A 13,886-nucleotide genomic window follows, 5' to 3' on the forward strand; every position below is an offset into this window, starting at 1 on the left:
ATGAAATATCGAAGGTTTTCATACCTAGACCAAGGCATTCAACTATTTCACACTTTTCATCAGCAGAAAGTCCATTTTTCTTTACCATATTGCTTGAAAATGATGATCTGCATAATAAAGTGGAACACCATTTTTCAGTAGTTTTTCCCTTAACTGGGCTTAACCTGACAACTAATAATCCCAGGTCTCTGAGATTTATGTCAGTGATTCATAGAGCCCCAAGACACGATACCATCCATGAGTTTCATTATTATTGCTTTTTTTTTTACCTTTTTGACACAAAAATCCAATTTGCATAATAAATTGGAACGCAGTGTAGTCACAGGAGGTTTGAAAAGTGTCTAAATCTGTGTCAAAGTTACGCTCGGATCAGCTCCTCCGCAGCGTCCCCCTCAGCCCGGGTTCCCGTTTGTTTACTTCCTGCACGTGAGTTTTCATTTACATGAGTATGAGACAAATTCCTAACATGGGGAATATTTCTACCGCTATAGTTTCTAATAAAAGCCCCGGCCTGTTTTAGAGACCGGCTTTAATTTGCCTCCGCCAGCCGCAAACCCGGCCTCTGTTAGAGACCCGGCCGCTAATGGAATACAGGCCAGTATTAGAGAATTTACGGTATGTATGGTATTGCCCATGTGTTTGCACCAGTAACCCTGTCCCCACTGCACCACGGCCTCCGAAAGCATAAGAAACAGCTGTGTTTGAAAAGACTGCATTCTCGAATACACTATGAACTATCTAAACTAGACAAGTCCTATGCAAAAGTTCAATGACATCTCCAAAAAAAAATAAAAAATATGTCAGTTAAAATCCTTCCGCGCGTATGGAGCGGCGAGCCGGGCTGCGGGACGCGTGGTGTGGGTGGCTGTTATGATGTGACGTACTGCGGATAGCTTGGTTACACATGGAGACTTGGGAGCAGAGAGGGGGGCCGTGTGTGTGGGGGGGGGGGGCTGCTTTACTGTCCGTGATGTGCGCTGGGTGACACGACTCGGCTTTCTCTGCTCTGATTAAAGAAATGTTCATGCTCGTGGATGATGCGGCGCAGTAACACGCTACACTCCACTTCTCCGGTCCCTCTTCCTCACTCATCCCCATCATCTCCCTCTCCCTCCATCTCTCTCTCCCTCTCTCTTTCTCTCTCTCTGTGCACATGTCCTCTTGCCAGATGTATTTTTGGCTTCGAATGGCAGTTAGGCACCGATCCACACTGTAGCGCGGCAGCCTTGGATGTGATGACAACTGCCCCCCCACCCTCCATATCACACCATCCCCACTGCTACTGCTGCCGCCGCGATGGAGGATAGCTTCAGGGCTTTCCAGGTGAAACTGAAGCCGCTCTAACTTGATTGCTTCTGATTGAGGGGATGCGAATGAAAACGAATAGCTTGGATAGTTGCAATCTGCTGTGTAGAATATGGGTTCACAAAGTTCTAGGTCCTCTATTGACTTTGTTTTCTCATCAACCGCATAGATACACAGCATTACCCTGCAATAAGAATTAAGTTTTTAGATTAGAAGCTGCAGAACCATTTGGAACATTCATAAAAGTTGAATTCTGTGGTAAATTCGATTATGCCTATGATGGACGGACGAAGGGACAGATGGATGAACGGATCAGGTGGGTGTGTGGATGCATGGACGGATGGATAGGTGGATGGGTTGGTTCTTATCTGTGCCAGTGGCCCTCTCTTACACACTGTTTTCAGACACAGGTCAAGTGGGTGAAGTGTCTTGCCCAAAGGCACAATGACCCACATTATTCTACTGCAGTGATATACAGTCATGTCCATAAATAATGGGACATCGACTCAATTCTCCTCTTGAATTGAAACAACCAAGATGTGCTTAAACTGCAGACTTTCAGCTTTAATATGAGAGTATGTACATCCAAATCAGATGAACAAATATCACTGCATTGTTTTTCTGGATACTTTTGTACGTCTTTACCGTGTTTTTGTGGAGGTTTGGTGGATTTGTTTACTTTGAGAGTCCAAAATGGTCCTGAAGAAAGCAGCTTTTTGAAGGTAAACAAACTGCTAGCTTATCAGCTAAACCCATTTGAGATCTACAAATATCTTCTTCTGAGACACTGAAGAGTGAAAAGGCACCAAGAGCCCCCACACCTGCAGCACAGAGGAGGCGTCACAAGAGGAGCCACAGGAAACAAAAAAAGGGATAAACGAGGAGATGGTGAAAGACTGCGGAGGGAGGAGGAAGGACGAGGTGGAGCTGACCAGTGCAGGACACCACACTCTGAGACGGGGACAAGCCCAGGAGGCGGTGCACCGTTTCTGATGATCAGAGGAGACAGAGGGCAGCTACAGCTTCTCCGTCCTCCGAGGTCATGCGGGTCAGGTTGACAAACAGCGGCAGCAGCTCAGGACTCACACCTTAACACTATTTCGTTGGACGCTTGTACAATGACAATAAAACACTTACTTACTTATATTTATGGACCTGACTGAATGTCATCTGTCTGTTCCTGGGACGGCAGGTGGCGTACAGAGCGAAAACAAATATCAGGTTTGTTTTTCTCCTGTTGAGTAAGGCTATTAAGTTTTAGTTTTCATTCTAAAGACTAATAACGGCTTTTGACTAGTAAACAATTTCAATTTAACTTCAGATTAAACAAGTGAACGCTTTCTGCTGTGAGATCATTTAACACATTACAGTTTCCATTTCTGTCCTGAATGTAGAAGAGCTTCAGTCATGTCCAAACTGCTGCTTGATATTTACAATATCCAGTCGATCTCCAATGTGGGGGGAAATGGGTAAAAAATAGGAAAAAAATGGAAATAAGAGGAAGAAAATAAATATATCTTTTCAAGCGACAAAGCGGTGTAAATTAACTCATTTTTGTTAATATCGCCCAGGCCTCGCTGAAAGACCCAACACACAGCCCTTTTGTGGAAGCTCTAGATGATACTAAAGTCACTGTGAATTTTATGTTCATAGTTGTTAGGTTTTTTTTTCAACATTTCGAAGATGTATTTTGTGATGTCACTGCAGTTTTTGTCAATGACTAAATGCCATTGACTGCACCGAGCTCCAAATGATGGAATTCCCCTCTCCAAAAGGGGAAGATTTAATATACATCTTGAACATAATTCATGGTTTGCACATACTGTAGTCCTCTCTGTCAGAGCACTGGGCACATGTTCACTCCTCTGAACACATTTTGGTGTCTTTGTGTTTCCAGTTCCATGTGAAGTCACACACACTGAACAGTGCGTCGGCTTATACTACTTATACAGTGTTTTATATTGGCTAAAGTTCACCTTTGACTCCAGAATGCCGTATTTCGGAAATCCCAACAAAAATGAATACGAATGTGCCAGTGTGTGTTGTTATGAATTGAGAAAAAACTGTATTAAAGGGTAATAAGTGCAGATCTCTTACCAATCCAAAACAAATATATGATCTGAACCCTCTGAGCCCTGCTATGGCTGAATTCATAAGGAATAAGTCTATATGTATCATGTTCTGTAACTGTTCTGTATTCTGTATTATGATTTACATATTGACACCATTATATTCAGCCACACCAATAGTCCAGATGTAAATATGCAGATGATGGTGTACATGTTGCCTACTAGTCCAGCGCAGGCAGACAGTCAGTCAGTGGGAAAGCTCACGTCGTGCTTGATTACATAATTACACAAGCCGGCTGAGAGCCACCGGTGTGTGTAATCACTAAATCATGCACAGCGCGGCGCTCTGAGATGGATCTGCTGAGCTGGTGATGCTCGCAGAGGAAAAACACACCGCAGGCTGAGGAGAAACCAGCCTATAGTGGAGGTTTAAACAGAGCACTGACTTTTGTGTTATCAAGGACAAAGATAAGCATGTGCTGTAAGAGGGGGACTGGAGCACTCAGACCAGGTTGGACTTCTCCGTTTTCATGGATCATTTGTGCTCTGTGCATCACCACTGTAAAACAAACACTTGTATCAAACCTATGATAACCGTTTTGCAGCAACGTTTTGGCTTTAAAAAAAAAAAGTTTAAACTTTGTGAAGCGGATCCTAATAAAGGAAATAGTGTGTGCCATGTGTTAAATGACATGATGTATTTACTTCAATGAGGCCATACGTTTAAGAACTGACATGAAATGATTAGCATATTATGCAAAAGTGACATGTTTAAAGTGATAGTGTGTATTTTATCTGTTTTACAGATAGATTGTGTATAATTGAAAGCCTTTAATATAAGTAAAAAATGTTCCAAATGATTATGCAAATGACATTTTTCTCAGATTTTCTAAATTGTCAAGTCATATGACAGTCAGCATCATTTTCAAGTCTTTAACTAGAGGATCATTTGAATGTGGTTGAACAAACCTCCCAGTATTTTTTTAAATAAATATGTATAATAAACAATGTAAAACGTACTGTTACAAATGATTATGCACAGCAGCGTTTCAACGGCGGCACAGTAGTACAGCGGTTAGTGCTTGTGCTTCACAGCTAGAAGGTCCGGGTTCGATTCCCACCAAGGACGGGGCCTTTCTGTGTGGAGTTTGCATGTTCTCCCTGTGTCTGCGTAGGTTTCCCCTACCACTAAAAACATGCACAATAGGCCAGGATGAATGAGAGTGTGCTTGGGGGACGACGGATGGAAATTAGCCTAAGGCTACAATCCGGTGTGGCTTGTTCATTAACTTGCACTGTCCCTACCAAATAAACCATAAAAAAAATTAAAAATAAACATTTTATAGGTTGTAAAGTGAAAATGGTCATTTGTTGAATTTGCAGCATTAGATAGATAGATGATACTTTATTGATCTCACAGATGGAGAAATTGCATAATAGGAGGTCATATTTACTGAAATCAAAAACTATTTCAATCAAAAACATCTTAACAAGTCAAGTTACATTTCAGCATATGACCATTATTCGATAGCAGCTTACAAATCCTTAAATCCATTAAACTTGTGAGTTTTTGGACAGTTTCTGCTTAGATTTCTCTGCAGGCTGTCAGAAGAGCCTCCCAGAGCTGCTGCATCATGAGATGCTGTAAAGAGGTTTTCTTTAAGATGCTGTAAAGAGGTTTTCTTTACAGCAGGACATGGTGCGTTGTCCTGCATGAAGATGATCTTGTTCGGGAAAGCACGGCTCTTCTTTTTGTACCATGGAAGAAAGTGGTCAGTCAGAAACTCCACATATTTCAGAGGTCATTTTCACTTGAAGAATCCTTTTCATCAGACTTGAAGACGGCCCCTTCCGCTTGGTCTTTATTAGCTCAGGGACTGCCCCCAACAGGCAATATCCAATCAGGAACAATCACATATCGGACCTGATAAGAACACCCAATAATCCCAAATATCAGAAATATCATGCCTTCACAGCACATATTATAAAGCAATTCAATTCCATAATTATTACAAAAGGATGCAGATTACTTTAAAACAAAGAAATCTTTAGAAGAAATAATTCAAATAGGTATGATGGGGCGGTCAAAAATGCCGCGACACCAAGTCTTTAAGTCCCTTAAGAATCAAGAGTTTGTGATGTGGAGATGCAGAAGGCCTCGTGTCTCTTCAGAACAAGATCATGGTCACCTCCCCTGTGTGGGACCAGCACCTGCTCTATCCCACAGAAGAGGAGAGATGACACGTCATGTTTGAGTTTGTTCAAATGTGTTGCAGCTGGAGAGTCAGTGTTTTGACGTCTATTGGTGCTTTTGTGCTCACTTATGCATTTTTTAAATTTTCGTATTGTTTTTCCCACATAAGCAAGACCACACGGGCAGCGCTACATGTGATCCCGGTGGGGCACCTTTTTCCTGTTGATGGGTGATAAAAGGCTGAAGTTTTCGTGGTATTATGACACTGGGCACAGCTGCCACATCTGTAGTTCCCGTTGGGTATTGGCGGAAGGAGGGTCTGTGCGCGAGGCCAGCTCCTGCCCTCGGAGAATATTATAATAATAATATGTGCTGTGAAGGCATGATATTTCTGATATTTGTGATTAATGGGTGTTCTTATCAGGTCCGATATGTGATTGTTCCTGATTGGATATTGCTTGTTGGGGGCAGTCCCTGAGCTGATAATGACCAAGCGGAACGGGCCGTCTTCAAGTCTGTTGAAGGTCAGAGTGACCGAAACGTTGCTGTAATAAAAGCCAAGTAAAAGAGTGAGACAGAGTGCGGGAGCTTTTTATCAAGTTAAAGTGCAACTAAACGGGCGTGGCAGAGCCTTTCCCCACCCACAAACACAAGTCAAAAAGTGCTGAGAAAGGGGTGGTCTCGGAGGCTTTGGGGGAGACGAGGGGGGTGAGTGTGTGGGCGGGGTCTGCTCTGTTGACAGTCTCAGACCAAGCCCCTAGATCTGACAGGACTGACAGACGGCTGTTACCGGAGTCACGACTGTGCGCAAGGTTTATTTTTTCGTAGGAGAGTTGGTACATTCTCAAGACTTGTGATTGCTTGATGTAGCAACTAGTGATGCGGGTCAGGGTTTTTTTTCAACCCGCGGGTCCCGCATTTGGAGCAGGTTCTAACCCGACCCAGCCCGCCCCGCAACGTTGTTCTATTTTTACAACCCGCCCCGCAACCATTAAATATTACGCGTTACAAATATGATCCGTATATGAACAGTACCGGCGTGTCATCGCGCGCTCTCTCTCTCCCTCCGAAGAGCGCTGGGCAAGAGGGAGAGAGGAAGAGCAGAGGTCGGCCTAACCGAAGTCACACACAGTCACACATACGGTGGAAAATAGGAGACATGAGCTCTCTGGATCACAAGCTGCAAAACGCTGCTTGTTTTATGAAAATCCGACGTATATTTACGCCAAAAACCTGCTGTAAAGACGACGGTGGAACCCGCAACCCGCGCATCACAAGTAGCAACTATCCTACGAAAAAAAAAAAAAGATCGACTCGCTCGCTGTCAGTGACTGCGAACAGAGAGAGCATCGCACAGTAGCTTTTCTAAGGGATTTATTCCTCTACACCACCTCAGCCGAAGTGTGAGCATCGCAGGGGCGCCATCTACTGGTTTGACTGCGCGACGCGTGTCCTGGTTTCTACGTGACGGAGGCGGAGGCGTGAGTGGGCGGGGCCACAGAGGCACAGAGGCAGAACCACGGGCAGAACTGATGACGTTTTGTGGACGCCGTGGACACACTCTCCTCCAACCACAAAATATCAAATGTAGTTGCTGCGTGAAACCAGTAGGGGGCGCGAACCATGCGGTTTTAGACACAAAAGTGAGATTTTGAACAAGTTTGCACCAAATGTCAACATATTGACTGGGACATGTAGCTAACTCTATTCAACAACCATTTAGACTGTTTATCAGCAAAAAAAAGTGGATTTGGTGTTTAGTTACTCTTTAAGTAATCTATTCTTTTACGCACCTTCACACCTTCAGGGACTCTAAAGGGGTCGGCCCCTTTAGAGTCCCTGAAGCTCTCTCTCTATGATTCCAGGATTCCATTCTCAAAATAATTTTCCCTCAGAGATCACTTCTGATTCTGGCCAAAATGTTGGTTGATTAGAAGAAGGTTTTTTTGTTTTGTTTTTCGGTCAAAGATCAGCGGTTCAGCAATGTCAAAAACAGATATAAGCGTTGAAATAGATCTGGAATATAATCAATGTACCGCTGTATGTCTATCTATATGACGGCTGTTATTCTTCACGATTGAACTTTTGGAAAGCGATGGTGGATGAAGTCTTCATCTGTGCAGGCCAAACCTTCACAAAGCAACAAATCCACTTTATAGTTCTTGGATGCCGATTATGGAAAAAACCCTACGCGCGGAGAGGAAAGCGTGCTATTTTTTACGGGCCAATATTCAAATGCGGGAGGATTCCGACAAACGGACAGCCCGAGGAGTGAGAGGTTGAAATCATCGCGCCAGAAAGCAAAAAAAAAAAGCACAGATGAACGGGCAGACACAAAGCCAGACGGACAAACAAACAAATGGACTGTTGAAGGGAGCGCAGCAGTGTGCTAGTGTGCGCCGTGTCACTCCAGTGGCTGCGGCGAGCTCATTATTCTGATTTGGCGCTGTCCTGTTTGGCCTGTCCCTGGGGAGGGCGAGGAGAGACGAGGGCTCAGGACGGGCTCTCGTGTTATCAGGCTGACTGGGCACAACTTCCCCTGCGCGCTGGCAATCAGTTTGCAACAAGAAAAGAAGTGGACAAAAAGCTCCGAGGGGAAGGGAGGATATGAAAGGAGCAATGATGTCACGAATGACACGGACAATAGCAATGAGCCAGACGAGAGGAGTGTTGTGTTCGAGGGACGGGACCGCGGGTTTTAGGCTTTTTATTCATTATTTTCCTCTTGGCACCATTGAGAGACAAAGGACTTTAAGCCGTCATCTGTACCATCTTTGTAAAGATAGTGATGCCATTACTAGACATTCATTGTTTGTGATTGGTTTGAAATGTCTGTCTTGTTGTTTAGTCGTATTAGCTTTGTTTTCTCCATTCATTCCCAGGGTTCAGTGGTTAACATTCACTGTATCACTGTCCCATGTTCAATAAATATGTCATGTCGTGTTAAAAAGTACAGAAATAAACTAGGACACAAATGTTGTATTTGATATAAATACAAGTGTTTGACAGAGGAAAATCCATGAACAAACGGAGCTAAAGTTTATGCCTCCTATAAAACTGGAATGACATTTGCAAAAACCTTATTTTCTTTCCAAATATGACAAAAGGTCAGTCATAACTATGAGTCAGGAAATAACTAAAAATAGACAAAAACAGTATCAAGGAAATAAGTGGTGTTTCCATATGATTACATTGCACTGGGCTAGAGCAAGCCCCGGGTTTCCAATATGGCCGCCTGTTGATTTCAATGGCCTGTGCTCATTGGCGCAACGAGCCAGAAAAAATTCTTACTTCCGCGTTAGTTCCGTGTTCATTGGGCCCAGCGAAAATTTTAACGGCTATTATATGCTTGTATAATTTATACTATTAATTGTTATGGCCATATTAGTGGTCTTTTATCATTTCAAATAAAAAACACAAAGAAACCTGGATGTTTATTGCCCATGCCCATGATTCTCAGCGCGACGAGAGCGAGCGCCGCAGCTCGGCAGCAGAGCGCAGCTCCACCGTATGCTGAGCAGGTCAAAATCGGTCAGCCTAGTTTTTGATGTAATATAATATCTGCTCTTCACTTTTGGAACTGTTTTCCAACGTTTAATTAAAGGTTAATTATACTTCTACAATTGACCACATGTCAAGTAAATTGTATATTCTCAGCACGACTAGAGCGAGCGGAGAATCAGCCTTGAGTTGAACAGCAGACCCAGCTCGCAAAGTGGCCTACAGCCCCAACGCGTATTTAAAGATCTGTACCGTTTTCCATGTTTAAAAGACACAGTCAACTTTTATTTTTCACCATTATGACAAAGTCAATGTCAGTTTATACCTTTGTAAGTTTTAAATAACCGCAATTATGTACAACGCAGCATTTGATCCATTTAACTTGTGACATGAACATAAACATGAAATGAACGAGACTTTTATTGATGGAACATGAGAACAAGAATCATTGCAATTTGTATATTCATAATTATCAACAATGGCAAAGTGATTAAGACCATCCTCTAATTATTAGGCTGGCAAGATCTATTATAATACATTACATTGCATTTCACAACATTTGCAGTTTAGCAATATATCACAAGTAAATCAGCAGTAGAAAAGAGTAGAACATTGTACAGTTGTGAGTAGTGTTATTTTAAATAATTTTACTGTAGCAGAATTGCAAAATTAGTTTAAAAAAAAACAGTCTAGTAAAATAAATCACCATCAACATTTATGTCAATTGTCTATGGCATTGTCACAGAAACTAATAGATGTAATTGAAATGCAATGAAGCTTTTTTTGTACAACATGCAATAAATTAATGATCTTGCAAAAAAGAAAACTGCCACAGTATATTTGCAGAATAGGCCTAGAACACTATACACAAAAAAACAATCACTGGGTTTTGCCCAAATTGTACATTTTATTGATTTACACCCGATGGTAGCAGTTAAAAAAATAAACGGTAATCCTCTGCACTCTGAAAAACACGTGGTATTAGCTTCATTTCCAGAAGTGCTCGTAATATCTACCATGACAAAGTGAAAAAGAATAATACCCAAAGCTGTTATCTACTGAGCTAAAAACTCAGCCCAGACCACCTTAAGTTCTTTTCTCCGCTGTCAGAGCACAGAGTTCAACGACAATCCCAGACTGGAACAGGTTTCCTTCTGGACAATACAAACATCTCAGGTATAACACATGCATTCTCACATAAAGCTTTAACAGTCTGAGCACGACTCTTCCAACAAGAAACCAAGGAGTAACTGCAGGTTGTAAAGAGGCAGAGAGTTTAAAAGCAAAATCTGTTAATCTTCGAAGAACGCCGGGTGTCTCCAGCTACTGCAGTTCTTTCTGACAGCAACAAGACTTTGTTCCTAGGGCTGCATGTTGGTGAAAATGGAAACTTCAATACTGCACCATTAAGCTAAAAGAGAAACAGAAAAATGACCAAAATGTCCACTTTGATAACTGCGTATGTGCAGTTGAGCAGCCTTTACTGTCTGAAGCACGATACACCTTTATTTTGTTAACTTGAATACGTTCCCTTACATTTGGCAGACTGTAGTGATTTAAGAAGTTAGAGCTTGCATGAGGAAGCACAATTACAAAAGTCTACCTTGTGTTTTGCATCTTTCCTGTTGTCCCATCACAGTTGGTTTGTCTTTGTCTGGTCTTGTGTTGCCAAGATGGGGCTTTAAACTGAGACAGGCCATTTTCTGTTTAACATAAGCAGAATATGCTGTGGATGATAAAATAGTTTATTTTGGTGAAGTCTGGTCAACAGTAGTAGATTTGAATGTGACCTAGATGCAATGTCATTTTGATTTACTTTCTACCAATATTATTTAATTACAAAGCACAACGACAAACATATTGGCTATCATAACATTGACACACAATACTAGTACAGTTTCTTTGCTTTGTTGTGAACAGACCACTCGACACGCCTGTGTAGTGTAGCCTCTGTTCTTTCCAACACTGCCATGATCACCTCAGTGCAGCCAGCAGAACAGGAGACGGTGTAAGAGTCTGGTCTGCCCCGTGAGGAGGAGATGGTGACCGGACACAGCCATCAGCAGCATCTGGTCAATATAGGAAGAATTACTGAGCAGCAACTTTATTACAGTTTTATTTGTGGCTATGAAACACATAACAAACTAACTGAAGTAGTAATAGCTAATCACCAGTTAGTAAAGAAGTTCATACAAAGCCGCACCTTCCATATCCGTAGTGGACACAGATCCTGCAGCAGACTCCTCTCTGCAGCAGAACAGCCTCAGTGAAGAAAGAAAAAACATATTGTCATCCTTATTATACTAGAGTTCACATTTCTGGATCACAAGACCAGAATGAGAATTATACAGATCTCTACTGTGCAATTATATGTCTATTACGTGTAATATAATCACCAGTCTTGTTACATTAGTGAACAAGTATGATAGCATGTTTGTTTTGTAATTTTAACATTACTGTTGTCTCTGTTCTCTGACCTTCATTTTTGTCTTGCTTTGCTAAAACAATGCATAGAAAGACATGCAGTGACCAAGGGTTAACACCACTTTTTATTTTCGTCTTGAACAGCTCAACATGTTGCTTTTTGTTCATTTTAATGCACTTAGCATTGGTTTGAGAGACAAAGTCAATTATTAGTTATTAGACAAACTTGATTAAAAATGTCACGTCATTATATATTGTTCAATAAACCAAAAACTAACCATTTCCAACTCCTGGAACTAATATTAGCCAGTCAGATATTGTTCAGATCGAAATGTGACGGCAAAATAGCAGGGAAGCGTCCGACGTCATGACACTATGAAAACTAACCTTATTTTGCTCTCGAGACGTTTGTCCAAATAACAAACTTCTCATTATGTATTAGGCCTTGTCACTATTGTAATTCTATGCACATACAGTATATTTTAATGAGCAAATGGGATCGGGGTACTGTCATCTTTTAGAATAGCATTGTTCTGTTTGTTTAAAAATGGTAGTCTTAGTAGTTTCTGTTTGCTATTTTCATAAAGCTACATTCTATAACTAACTGTGGTGTATGCTAACGTTTACAATACAGAATACATTCTGTGTGATACAAACTTACTTGCAAAGTGAGTTTTCCGTCCTCTTGTCTCTCGGTTCCCCATGCTGGTCTTCATGCTGCTGCTGTTGTTGTTTTTCCTCCGAGCCCACATGTGCTCGTACACGGACGTCGAGGGCGCGCTCTGCACGTGCCCGGCTGCGCTGCCGGCACCACGTGCACGTTCTGACCAATCAACGCGGCGGAAAGCTAGAGCGTGGCTAGAGCGGAGCTCGGCTAAGTCCTTACAAATGTATTTTTTAGACGATACGTAAATTTCGAAGGGGAAAAAAGTACATGATGTTAATGTACATGATAATCGACACTAAATCCGACCTTTGTGAAAGTTGTAGGCGTCCTGTCAGCCGAATACGGACAGTTTTTTTTCGCATGGCCGCTCTATGGCAAAAATCCTTTCTGGGCCCAATGTGAATTTGCTGCTGCAGTACCATCGAGTGGCCGTCCGCCGACCGGCGCGCGGGCAAGGGGGGAGTGTCTTATCCAGTTATTATGATAGATCCATGGGCTAGAGGGGCCAGTCACAAGATGGCCGCCAGAATTGCCATTGGTTCCAACGTATTGCTATACTTCTGGTATGTGCACTGGGGAGCTCGAGATGTGACGTCATTGTCCCAGTTGGTTTGTGTTCATGTGGTTTTTAGGAGGAAAGAAAAAACGATCTTTTATTGATTAGCGCTTAGCTGAGCTAATCATTTAAATGTGTTAGCATCGCTAAAGCTAAAGTTTTAAAAAATATCACGTAAATTCACTTTTTCCTAGCATTGTCATCGCGAATACAAGCGGCCGAAATGAGTTTCCTTCGCAGGGTGGCTGGGCGCACCCTTCGAGATCGGGTGAGAAGCTCAGTTACCCGGGAGGAGCTCGGAGTAGAGTCGCTGCTCCTTCACGTCGAAAGGAGCAGCTGAGGTGGCTCGGGCTTCTGTTCCGGATGCCTCCTGGTCGCCTCCCGCGGGAGGTGTTCCAGCCATGTCCTTGTGGGACAAGGCCTCGTGGAAGACCCAGGACACGGTGGTGAGACTATGTCTCCGAGCTGGCCTGGTGTCGCCTCGGGGTCCCCCCAGAACAGCTGGAGGAGGTGTGTGTGGATTGGGAAGTTTGGGCATCTCTGCTGAGACTGATGCCCCTGCGACCCGGCCCCGGATAAAGCGGAAAATGGAAGGATGGATGGATGTTGTCAAGCATTTTACTTGCAGTTTTGTTACTACAAGGATGACGACACTAACACTACACACTAAAAACAGTGTTTTACTAAAAAGCTCACATTAGACGATACAAGAACAAGGACCGCATGAACGCACCATTAAGTGTGACATCACACACAATAATAAGCTACTTCCGGGTCCAAACTGTTGACAGCTCCATTGACAAATGCAGCAAAAAATATCTCACCATTTCTCCCGGCAGAATGAAGATATTTTTATAAGTGGGTATGTAAAAAAAATAATAATAAAAAATAATCATGAATGCCAGAAAGCATTACTAAAGAAAATACAGAGTAAATGTAATATTTCTGTGCAATCGGATGTTTAAAAAGAGCCTTGTAGTCGGCTCTAAACCAGGTCAAAATCAGCAGAATCCCATTATCATGAATAAAGCTTTGTACAGTGATCCTCATCCTCACTTAACAAACGTATGGCCATGTCCTACCTCCAGCCTTATTAAAGATCTTTGGATGGAGCCTGGTTGATGGTCAAGAAACACCTGGCTGGAGGATTCACCTATTATACATGTTTTT

General features: G+C 42.5%; 1 protein-coding gene across 1 annotated transcript in view; it reads right to left on the reverse strand.

Annotated features, from left to right (window-relative positions):
* The window catches only part of nek7 (NIMA-related kinase 7), a 187,729-nt gene that overhangs the window by 96,733 nt on the left and 77,110 nt on the right, over positions 1-13,886 (reverse strand). The window lies entirely within an intron of this gene.

The sequence above is a fragment of the Gobius niger genome (assembly GCF_951799975.1).
Source record: "Gobius niger genome assembly, chromosome: 22".
Lineage (NCBI taxonomy): Eukaryota > Metazoa > Chordata > Actinopteri > Gobiiformes > Gobiidae > Gobius > Gobius niger.